Below are 13,236 nucleotides of genomic sequence, written 5' to 3'. Positions count from 1 at the left end.
ATATCTTAAATTTTCATAACACATCTTATCAATTATGGCTAAAACAAAATAATATTTATATGACTAATTACCGAAGAATGCTCTTAATTCAATTGTAATTAAGCAAATCAACTACTATAAATTAAGTTTACAGCTAAATTCATACATACAAATATATCAAAATTCTAAATTCATACAAATATATTCACATAATAAATTCATGCATACCAAATCAAACAAATTCATACAAATTAACTTAATTGCTTATAATTAATTCACACATATTCCATATAAATTTACTAATTAACTTAAACATAGTCCAAACTGCAATTGCCATAACACTGGCTATAATATCCATAGATCATAATATTCCCAATTTGAAGTGAACGGATTCGATTAAACTATTAAACTATGTATATTAAATATCTCGTTAACGACCGAGCTAGCTCGTGCCGAGCCAGTCTAAACTCAAACTCATTAATTATGGCTCGAGTATGTAGCGAGCGAGCTAATTTTAACTCGATCCACTAACGAACGAGCTGTTACCGATCGAGTCACGGACGAATACCAAGCGGGCCGCGAGCCACGAGCTTTTTTGCCAGTCCTACTCCTGTGTGCTGCATGCCAGACGTAGAAACCAACTCTACGGTGATATTTGTTATATCTTGGTTGATTAAATAGTTAGGTTATAGCTCCATTATAATTTTCTCAGATATTAAACACTTCGTTTTGTTTAAACTTTAGATCAATTTCTCTCCTCAATATATATGCATTCAAATCTATTTTCTTATCCTCAACATTTAAAAAAAATTAATACTACAAATGTTTATGTTCGAACTTTTCATTAATTATTATTAAAAAAAATAACAAAAGAACATGATTGAGCCACTTCCTTTTTTTCAAAAACCATCCGTACCGAATTTTAATTTCAGTATACACTCCATACACCCTTGGTTGTACGGAAACCAAAGTTTGATACTGATTGATGTTTTTTTTGTAAAAAATTGTCCCAATCATGTTCTTTTTTTTAATAAAGGTTGATAGAAAAAATTCTTTATGTTCAGTCAAAATTGTTGAATACATTTTACGACTATTTCGTACCTCGTATCTCCTTTGGAACTTTACAAAAAAAATTAAAAAACTACCACGTAGATCTATATCTGAAAAAAAAATACTAATATATATGTTCTACAATGTTATTAATATTTTTACCTTCACTTTTTCACAGAAGAGATACTAACGAACATAACATATATCATATATGTAAAGTTTGATCGTGTAGTATTAAACAGAGATTATTAATTATTTTTCCGAAATTTTTAAAATCAAAATTTTCAAATCTACACCCCCATTTGCAAAAATTTCAGAATCTACCTAAACCGAGAAATATTTTCCGGATCCAGCCCCTGAATCAGCAAAATAATTTTCCGAACCCAACCCCTGAATTTGCAAAATAATTTCCCGGATCTAGGCTTGACTTTCGGAAAAAATATTCGCAGAAATCCAATTCCGGAAAATTATTTCACAGATTTAGGATTTTATGACTTTTTTTAATTAATCAGAAAATATTATGATTTTTTTTGTATTGAAATATTAGAATTATTTTTATATTTATTTGAAAATAGATGGAATACTATATAATTGAATTTATTAGAAAGATTGCGAAAATAATTCGGATCAACATTTTACAGTACAGACTTTTTGCGGCTGTAAAAAAAAATTAAAATATTTGTTTGTGTTACTGGAAAAAAAAATATATATTTTGGATCTGAGTTATTGATCCCGGTTCAAAAGTCACTTTTGAGTTAATAAAGAAATATCATGGTCCTTCTAGTACATTGAAATTCTAAGATACTGCATCCATGAAAAAAAAAATTCATATGAAATCATTTCAGTCTGTCAAAATGTCAGATCAAATTATGTTTTTTTTCAAAAATATAAGGACCACGATGTTTTCTTTATTTATTCAGAAGTGACTTTTGAACCGGAATCAATAACTCAAATCCAAAAAAAAAATTCACTAATACATAAAGAAATATTTTAATTTTTCTTACAACCGGAATAAATCTGGCCTGAAAAATGTAGATATGCGGTATTTGTCGCGGTCTTTCTAGTATGTTGAAAAGTAAATTTTGCTGGAGGTCACAAAACTTTGTTCTTTGTTACAAATTGGTCAGTCAAGTTTGATTTGTCCCAATCATGTCACTGAATTTTTCATTTGTCCCAATCAAGTCACGCTATAACTTTTCCGTCTAAAATACAAACAAAATATGTCCATTCTATCCAAAATGCTAATGAAACATGATCATTTCATCCAAAATACTAATATAATGAGCATATTCCGTTCAAAATACTAACAGAATGAGAATATTACGTTAGCATTTTGGATGAAAAAGTTATAGAGTGACTTAATTAGGACAAATGAAAAATTCAGTGACTTAATTGAGACAAATCAAACTTAAGTAGCCAATTCATAACAAAAGACAATGTTTAGTGACCTCTGACGAAATTTACACTAAATTCAATTATGTATTCCATCTATTTTCAAAAAGTATAAAAATATTTCTAATATTTCAATAAAAAAAATAAAAAAATAATAATATTTTTTATTTAATTAAAAAAATCAAAAAAATCTCATATCCGTGAAATTATTTCCCTGAAAGAGATTTATCAAATCCGAAAAATTATTTTCCTGATCTATAGACTAGATTCGGAAAATAATTTTCCGATTTGAGCAGTTTTATAAACTTTATAAAACCTGTGCAGATTTGTAAATTTTAAATATTTTTCTAACAAAGAGGTGTGATCTAGGTAACTCTTTACTTCACTTAGCACCTTAGCACCACAGTTTTATATACCGGTTCCTTATATAGGGGGACTGAGGATTGTACAGAAATTGGTTGCAAGGCAAGCTGTCTAGACAGTGATGTTGTCACAATGGTCATAAAATAATCAGATCATTTCATTTGAATGAAAATTGAGGCTCCATTGATTCAAAAATTTACAAAATAAATTGATAAGCATTTGAAGAATATCTAATGCTTTCATGATCAGTAGTACTTATATTAGCAAAATCAGAAAAATGAAGTTTTCAATCTAAATTCAAAATCCACCACTTATAGTTTACATGGGACCGGCTTAAAATAGAATGAAAAAGAAAAGGTGAGATAGATAAAAATTTTCTCATAATAACTGACCTACCAAATACAATATTGTCATTAATATCATAATATGTATGTTGGTTGTTGGAAAATTTGGAAAAAAATATTACATACTAAATTTCCTATTAGCAATTTTTATTTTTTTTATTTCACTATTTATAAATTCCATCGGTACAATACGCTATATCATTGTAGTAATTTCATTATTTTAGTATGATACACCAAAATTATTGATCCTTTACCTCATGATTCTTACGAATTGTTTTTGTAAATCCTCTATTGCTAACTAGGCAGTTAAATATGATTTATATTATTTTTCTCTATACAAATATAAAAGATTATAATATTTCAAGTTTGTCTTGATTGTTATTAAATATTAATTGATTGCAAAAAGACATTAATGTGGTTAATTTATGAATGTTGATTTTTAAATTCATTGTTTTGTTATATAAAATTATCAAAAAGTAATTTTTTTTATGTGCATGTAGAAAAAATAATATAAATCACATCTAATGATTTTGTTTTGAAGTTTTAAAATATTTGTTATTCAAAGATTAAAAGATAAAGGTATTTGAACCCTCTTTCTAATTTAAGATAGTTTTAGTATTTCAACACGAGTAAATCAAAGTTTGTGTTATTTTGAAACATTTATTTTTTTATAAATTTATCTATATTTTAGTTTTGTGAGATTGATACCTGGAAATGGACGGACCATTAGTTTGTGCTAATCAATTTTCCGATTAATGATTACCATTTCATGTTAATAAATTTGCACATTTAATTTGCCAAGCAAGCAAATAAAATTACCAATTAATTGTAAAAGCAGTGAATGGAAAGGTTTGAATGCAAGAATTTTTATTGATTTCTTCATTAATCTCTATACACTGCTTAGTGCCCTTTGTATAATGAGAGCAATACAACAGCTAATCAATAGTTACAATCTGTTACAGATTTTGTTAGTCTAACTTATCTTGTCTAACAAACTATTCTAACTAATCTCTTTGCTAACTAATTCAGTTGACTGAGCTGCTGCTGTCGACTTCTCTTGAGCTGTTGCTTGAGATAGTTTGTTAAATTACCACTTAGGTGGTTTGACTGTAATTACTATTTTATATAAAAAAAAAATCAAAATTAAATTTAGCAAAAAGCTGTCCGCTGTGTTGATACTTGATATTTAAGTGCGTCACTTTAGCTGCATCAATCAAGTGTTCCAAAAAAAAAAAAAAAAGTTATTTTAAGATTAAGGGTCACAACAAGCTGGCTTGTCCGAGTCACGAGCGGACTGATTTTAAGAGTTCGAGCTGAAATCTCAGCTTGAAATCATTACGAGCTGGACCGGATTAGCTGATGAGCTGCCTCATTGGATCTGACTGGATCTTGTTTTAAGAAGAAAATAAATTCTACAAATTTTTTGGACCGAACTGAATCGAGCTAGCTCGTAAGCAAGCTAGACCCTAACTTGAACTCGTTAATTATAGACCGAGCTAGTAATAAATTGACTCATTAACAGCTCGGTCTAATAACGAATGAGTTGTAAATGAACAAGTTAAGTACGAGTCACAATCGAGCCACGAACTACGGGCTTTTATGCAACTCCTATTTAAGAACTTCTAATAATAATAAAAGACACACGGAGAGTTATCACCAGCTCTCTCTTAATAAATATTAATTATTGTACCGTTTGCTTAATACCTACGACGACCGTTGTAGCCAGTTCAATGCTTCACATTTATTTGGTCAAATTAATTAAGCACTTGATCACCGTCCGTGCATTTATTAATAAGCAACGGTCATTTGAGCATTTCATTGGTGGACCGTTATATGATAACAAAATTGGATCAAAGGATGATATTTTATATGAAAACAAATATAACTTTTCATAGTTCTTCAGAGCTATTGCAAATTTTTCGAATTTGGTAATTCAAATGATTTGCATCAGTAATAACCAGTGTTGTAAATAATGGTATACGTTCGTCGGACGGACATGGTACCATTAAGTGATTATTCAAGAATAATCAGGTATAATCAGAAATAATTGGCCGATTATCCGAGAAAATCCGTGACAGTTTGATCACTACCAACGACTGATGGGATAATTAATCGGCCTAAACGGAAAATTTTATAATACTGGTAAAAACAAAGACAAAAATCACCATAAAAATAAATTTTGCACTATAAACGGCGAATAATTTTTGGACTGATCAGGAGTTCTAGTTTGAAATATAATGTCAACAGAATGCAATTAATTGATCTTCTTTTTTGTGAAGTTCAGCAATTGATCTGATTCACAATAACATTTAATTTTAAATCGATAATCTTTTTTAATTTATATTTGTAACATTTAATCCTAACCATCTTCATAAAGTCCTTTGGGACCATTGGATCAAATCAGATAATCCAAATTTATGACATTTTCTTGCGGCATTACAAGCGCTCTAAAATCCATTGGTTATGCAGTCATCAAGCATTCTCTCACTACAAAAAAAAAGAGATAAAAGAGAAAAAAAAGATTGAAACATCTACATCATACTTTATTCTATTCAAGTATATTTTTCTGAGAAACTATCTTTACACTCTTTATATTTATTAAGGTTTTAAATAGCGATTATAGCGCTATAGCTTTTAAAGTCCGAAAAAAATTTTAAGGTCCGAAAAGACTATAGCACAGCTATAGCGGAACCATAGCTAGCTATTTTTAATCATTATAAAAGAAAAACAGTTAATAGCGTTATAGCTTTTGAGATCCGAAAAAGCTATAGAACAGCTATTGCGTAGCTATAACTAGCTATTTAGAATCATGATATTTATCCTATACAAGTACTTATATTTTTTGTAAATGTAGTTACATTTAATAGCAAAAAAAAAATTCGTTTAATTGCTGTATGTAAGTTCAAAATGCATATACAAATTTAGACGATTGTATGTTCAACTCTATTACATGTTTTGTAACAACTAAAAATATTTTTGTAATTGAATATGAATACTTCTAAATAAAATATAAATATTATTGATGTGCAAATGTTAATTACAGAAAAGGGCAAATCATAGAGGAAATAGATTGTAGTCACTTTCTAGAGTTTATTACATTTCGGCTTTGTTCAACTGCTACTGTTATCGTGGGAACGCGCACAGTGTTTCAGTCATTCAAATTGGATTCGAATTCACCGAAATTTTTAAAAATACCATTTTTCCAAAAATGATAAACCAAAAGATCACGATGCTGTGAAATTTCGAAAAATCACATAGCCGCATCCCCTAGGTGCGGCCACCTTTTTTCGGGCCGTATCCCCTAAATGCGGCCACCTTTTTTTTTTCTTCAGGTTGAACTGCCACACGAGAAGGCAAAAAAAAAAAAAAAGGTGGCCGCATCCCTTAGATGCGGCCACCAAAAAAGTGGCCGCATTTTCTAGATGCAGCCATGCGATTTTTCGATATTTCACAGAATTATAATCTTTTGGTTTATCATTTTTGGAAAAATGGTATTTTTAAAAATTTCGATCGAATTCAAGTTCATTCTCATTCCCGGCTGACAGCTGAACAAGACCTTACAGTGTTGGCCATATATAGACAATCTAGTCCTTGTAACTAACTATTTAACTAATTATGTAATAACATTTCTAACAGAATCATTAAACCTCTAAAGTATCCTAACTGCATTGTTATTTTGTTGCTGAAGCTGCTATCACTAATAACTAGGCAGTCAAAAAAGCTCACAGAATCACAGTTCATAATTCGATTGACTTCGATTAAAAAAAATTCAGCAATTAATTCGCTCGATTGAAGTTCTTTCTGAAACAAATCAAACCAGTTTGGTTTAAATCTTATTTAAACTCAAACTCAATCTGGGTATAATTTGTTCGAAATTGGTTCGCGAACTATTTAGGTTTGAATCTCAAATTAGCATATACCATTCAAATTAGAACAACACCAGTGGCTCAGTGCAAAATCAAGGTTTCATTTCAAATAGATACAAATAGGCACCTGATATGATCAGATAAGATCCAATGCAATGCTTAGTTTAACCTATCCAATTTTCAAAAAATAACTTAAGGCGGTAGGGATATCAAAAAATGTCATAGTTCATGATTCAATTGACTTCGATTCAAAAAAAAAAATCGCAATTCACTCGTTCGATTAAAATTCGTTTTGAAACAAATCAAACTAATTTGGTTCGAATCTTATTCAAACTCAAACTAGAGTAAGTTTGATTTGATTTGATTTTGATTCGTTTGCAGTCCTACAAACAACAAATAAGAAATATACAGTAATCACTTGTTTTATTTTTGTTTCTTGTATTTATTTCTGGAAAGGCCATGGAGTGTGTACATAATTCATATCCTCTCAGGTTATCTGACTGAGGACAATTACAATTGAACGGTTCTCTTAGCTTGGCACGAATCTCAAAACGGACCCCTACAGTCTTTACATGAACCGGATTGAGTTTGATCCAGATAGAATTAATCTGGTCCGTCAGTTTTAATTTGCTTGAGTCAGGTACCTGGGAGGATACGGATCCGTGTGTACAGTCGGTAATAACTTCAGGCTTGAGGCTTGAGGTGTTGACTTTGAGAGATCTCGTGCGTCGAGGAAGGAGATGGCAAATTGATAAATTGGCATTAATTCCTCATCCACATAAGCCGCACGTGAGCTGTATCAATCTCCATTGACTTTATTTATTATTTTCTTACATTCCCGTAAATGATTATATACTATGTATGTATGTATGTATGTATGTATGTATCAGATAAATAATTAATAATAGTAGAAACGAATCAACGATCGAAGCTTGCACCTTCAGCTACTCGTTTTCTTCGCTTTCAGTTGGAAATTAGCTGTTCTCACGGCCATACCGTTGACAAACTAAGCGTATGCACGTGGCTTCCTTTTTGGCGATTGTGTTTTATTTATTTATTTATTTATTTATGACTTGCCGCAGGATTTGGCGATTGTTTTGGATTTGGTTTTCAACGCTATACAGAGAATTTTGATCATATATGATTTCGTCGGATTAGATTAAATCATTTAATGTTAGTTTGTACAAATTATAGAGTGACCTCTTTTATATTTCAAATATGTTGGAATTATTTTTAAACTTGAATTTAGCTAATCTCGTACAGTCAGTTGTGTTGGAGGATTTTTAAGTTAAAATCCAATCGAAATATATAATATTGTGAGAAATTTGTGAACCGGATATTTTTATTTAATTAAAATTAAATTTTAAAAATCACGTCTGATACAGTAATTGAGACATTGTGTTTCATATAGAAAGAGTCTAAAAATTCAAATTCTAAAAATTAAACCTCCTTTAATAACCCAGGACATTCAAGGTTTATCAAATGCTTTTGTTATTCTCTCCAAAAAAAAAAAAATGCTTTTGTTGTTATGAAGATTGAGGTGAGATTGGTTTAGATCTCTCTCTTCCTTTTTTTTTACTGAAAGATTGGTCTAGATCTAATTAGTTATGAATTTATCATAAAAATGTGAATGAATCTATGTATCAATATTGCTAAGAATGTATGGTAGTTAGCAACAAAATGGCACAACATAATTAGTCATGAGGTTAAATATAATTAAGATTTGGCGATTGAAATTGTAAATTATAAACATATCTATTAATTTTGGGTTCGCAAGATTTTAAGCGGAACCTAGCTTCATTATATAAATTTTTGACATATCGTTTGATCAGGGGCGGAACATATATAGTGGTGGGAAAATTTGTAGTTTGGTCCATTAAATTTTATAATTTGTACATACATTAATAGAGTAGAAGTAGGGTGTTCTTAAGTTCACCGAGCTTTTTGGTGAACTCAAGTCTAAAACCCGTCAAATCGGTTTCAAATGACGAATCCGAACCGTTGAAATCCACTTACCTTACGAGTGATGCGTCTACATGTGAAATTTTTAAACATTTGAATTAATTTAGTATAAAGTCAATCAGTCAAAATTAGAAGGTTAATAAATTAATTTTAATGCATTCATTTTTTGAACGTTTTTTGACCGCCTGACTTTATACTAAATTAATTCGAATGTTTAAAAATTTCACACGTAGACGCATCACTCGTAAGGTAAGCGGGTTTCAACGGTTTGGATTCGTCATTTGAAGCCGATTTGACGGATTTTAGACTTGAGTTCACCAAGAAGCTCGGTGAACCTAAGAACACCCTAGTTCTACTCTACATTAATATCTTTTAACCCCTTTATAAAATAAAATTACACTATATTTGATATTTCAGCCCCTAAATCTCTATTTTCCTAATTTCGCCCTGCCTTTGACCTGGAAAGTTTTTACTAATTGTTAGCGAATTAAATATTTTATTATCTAAGTAACGAATTTATATGTTATTTTCATTCCTATTGTAAGTTCCTCTGAAGTGAAATAAGTTGTTAACGCACCATTAATTGGTACTTAGAGTGGTGGAATAATAAAGAATAAAATTGTGTGATTTCCGAGTCCATGAAATTAGTCATGATGGTTGGAAGTTGGAACTGGCGCATTTATCCAGCTATAACAAGTTGGATCCTAAAATTATATATTTTCACACTCTCATTGATTGGTTGTGTTCAAATGAACCCAAATTTTATCTATACCATATTAAATAAAAAATAAACTAAAAATCATATTTTGAGGGATTTCGAAAAATACCAGGGTCTCTAAATCAATATGGGGTTTCATTCTTAAGGGACGTAGAGGCCGCAGGTTGGTTTGAAGGATTTGGTATTTAGATTTTTTAGGAGCCTCCAAACTAGTGTATTAATGGTCGGGCGGGTACGGGTACTCCGGGTATACCCGGGCATAGGCACGGGTACGTCTCGGGTACGAGTATGTCGGGTATTTTTTTCAAAAATCATACCCTATCCGTCCTATACCCGTACCCGTGTACCCTTGACGGGTAGGGCGGGTACGGGTATTTTTTTTTTTTTTGCTGTTTTTTTTCTGGTTTTTTTGTTGGTTTTTTTTTTTTTTTTTTTTAACAGTGTCGTATAAATGTTATTACGTATTTATAATTCGACTTTTAAAATATGAATAATTCAATATCAAATAGTGTGTATATATATACATAAAATTATCAAGTCACATCTTTATAATTCCTAAATAATTAAAATTTGTAACTTATATATATAAATTATTCTTGCCAAAATTTGTATGTTTAGTCGGCTAAGTACAAATGTATTTATTTATTTCTTTACACGAGTCATTTTATTTTATTTTTAAATTCTCATTCTAATTATTATTGCAAAATCGGATCCGTCTCGTTCTCCCCTTTCCGAAAAGTCGAAAAACACATGAATCCGACACTCGTAGCCAAAGTTATAGATGTTTGAAGTTTTTTCTTACGGTAGAACTTTGAAAATTTATAACTAATTGTAGAAAAATCCAAATAAATTGAAATTTGTGTCAATTCTGTGTATTTTTTAATGTTATAATAAAAAGTGTTATGCAATTCTAGTGTATCACATTTGTGTCAATTAGTGATATTTGACAAATTATTTAGTTTCACTAAAACTAATATTTGAGTTTATTTTTGTTATCTTTTTTCTTCTACTCTTAAACTCAACATTTTGATTACTTAATTTGAAAATTGTCAAATATCACTTAATATTTAATCAAATAAATTCAAAACAAAATATTAGCAAAACAATTAATTTCCATCATTGAAGAGAGCAAAGATAGAGATTCAGGCATAAAAGTGATTTTTTCATTTGAGAATTAGAATATTAAACTATTTTCAGATTAGGACAATTGATTTGGTCTAAAAGAACTATTTTATAGATCAAAAGTTGATCAATTTCTAATATATTTTTTTAATTTTAGGATATTTTTTTTCTGTTTTTTTGTTAACAGTGTCGTATAAATATTATTACGTGTTTATAATTCGACTTTTAAAATATAAATAGTTCAATACTTCAATATCAAATAGTGTATATATATATACATAAAATTATCAAGTCACATCTTTATAATTCCTAAATAAATAAAATTTGTAACTTATATATAAAAATTATTCTTGCGAAAATTTGTATGTTTATTCGGCTAAGTACAAATGTGTTTATTTATTTCTTTACACGAGTCATTTTATTTTATTTTCAAATTCTCATTCTAACTATATAGTTTCACAATTTATTTATATCTTGAAATTTTTAGTTTACATTTTAAATTGATAATATATTTTCTAAACGTTCATTTTAAATTGATAATATATTTTGTAAACGTTCATTTATTTTTAATAGGCTAAATAAAATATAAATAAAAAATATCTTAAATCAATTACTTTAAAACAATAAAATATAAATTAAAAATCTAACCTATTTAAAATAAATCTAACATTTTTAAAAATAAATCTAACCTATTCAACCTAAATCTAACATATTCAAAAATAGGTCTAACATTTTCAAAAATAAATCTAATCTATTTAAAAATAAATCTAACATTTTTAAAATAAAATCTAATGCAACATATTCACAAAAATAAATCTAACATCTTTTTTTAACGTATTAAAAATAAATCCGAATTTCAAAAATAAAATATAACCTATTAAAAACAAATCTAATTACTTCACATATTCAAAAACATAAATTAAAAAACCAATTTTTTTAACCTATTAAAAATGAATCTAACATATAAAATAAAAAAACAGAAATTAAAAAACAGAAATTAAAAAACAGAAATAAAAAAAACAGAATTTAAAAAACAGAAATAAAAAACAGAAATAAAAAAACAGAAATTAAAAAACAGAAATTAAAAAACAGAATTTAAAAAACAGAATTTAAAAAACAGAATTTAAAAAACAGAATTTAAAAAAACAGAAATTAAAAAACAGAAATTAAAAAACAGAATTTAAAAAACAGAATTTAAAAAACAGAAATTAAAACAGAATTTAAAAAACAGAATTTAAAAAACAGAATTTAAAAAACAGAAATTAAAAAACAGAAATTAGAAAACAAAAATAAAAAAAACAGATTTAAAAAACAGAATTTAAAAAACAGAATTTAAATGGGTTGGGGGGAATTTTGAAAATTTTGAAATTTTGAATTTAAACGGGTACGGGTACCCGGGGTAGGGTACAACGGGTACGGGCACGGGTACACGGGTACGGGTATGGTCGGTCAGGGTATGATCGGGTATTTGCCCAAAAAATCGAGTCCGGCCCTTTTTTTGCCCGTACCCGTGTACCCGAGTACCCGACCTATACCCGGGCTCGGGCACGGGTACACGGGCGGGCATGCCCTAGGCGGATAAAATTAATCCTCTACTCCAAACCAATCTGCAGCCCTTCAAGTATGAGGTTGCAGGTAAGTTTGAAGGATCTTGTATTTTTCGAAAACTTTATAATTTGAGGTGGTTTGATTTTTTTTTTTTTTTTAAATGGTATAAATAAAAATTTCGGGGAAATGAAACGAACAATCAATTGAAAAACAGCAATGAATGTTCAAATGACCAGTGTTGTTTTTGCTATGTTGTGCTTTTAGATAATTAATAAGGTCCATTATTTTATTTGTCTTTCTAAACAAGAATATGTTATCTGGGTTATTTAAAAGTCTTTTATTCCAATACTATTTGGAATTTAAATGTTATGCATACCAAAGATAAATTGACCCTGTATATATTATTTTCTTTCAAAATTTGATAATTAGTATTATTTTTAGATAGAATGAATCAAATGATTTTTAGTGTAATTCAAGGAAATTTTGTTATAGTATTAGTTTGACCCTCACATTTTATACTAAAATTCATAATTTGACTCTCACATTTTATAGGTATTAGTTTGACCCTCGTTTTTTTATACTAAATTCGCTAATTTGACCCTCATTATTAATAATAAATTTATAATTATACGATACTTAATTAGAAAATTGTTGACCCCGTTAAAAAGGTTATGCAATAGCTTTACATGCAAAATTTATAAATTTTCGAGTTAATTTAATACAGAGTTAAACGGTAAATAAAAAAAATTAAGTTAACTTTAATGTATTTAATTTTTATCATTTTGTTTGATTTGTTAACTTTGTATCATTTATATGCAAATTAACTTTGTATTTTGTTTGATTACTTGTGAGCTCCTTTGCATGATAATAAAATTTGGACCGGATGAAATGT

This window comes from Carex rostrata, chromosome 2 (genome assembly GCF_964058835.1).
Source record: "Carex rostrata chromosome 2, lpCarRost1.2, whole genome shotgun sequence".
Lineage (NCBI taxonomy): Eukaryota > Viridiplantae > Streptophyta > Magnoliopsida > Poales > Cyperaceae > Carex > Carex rostrata.
Note: the sequence above shows the minus strand (reverse complement) of the source record.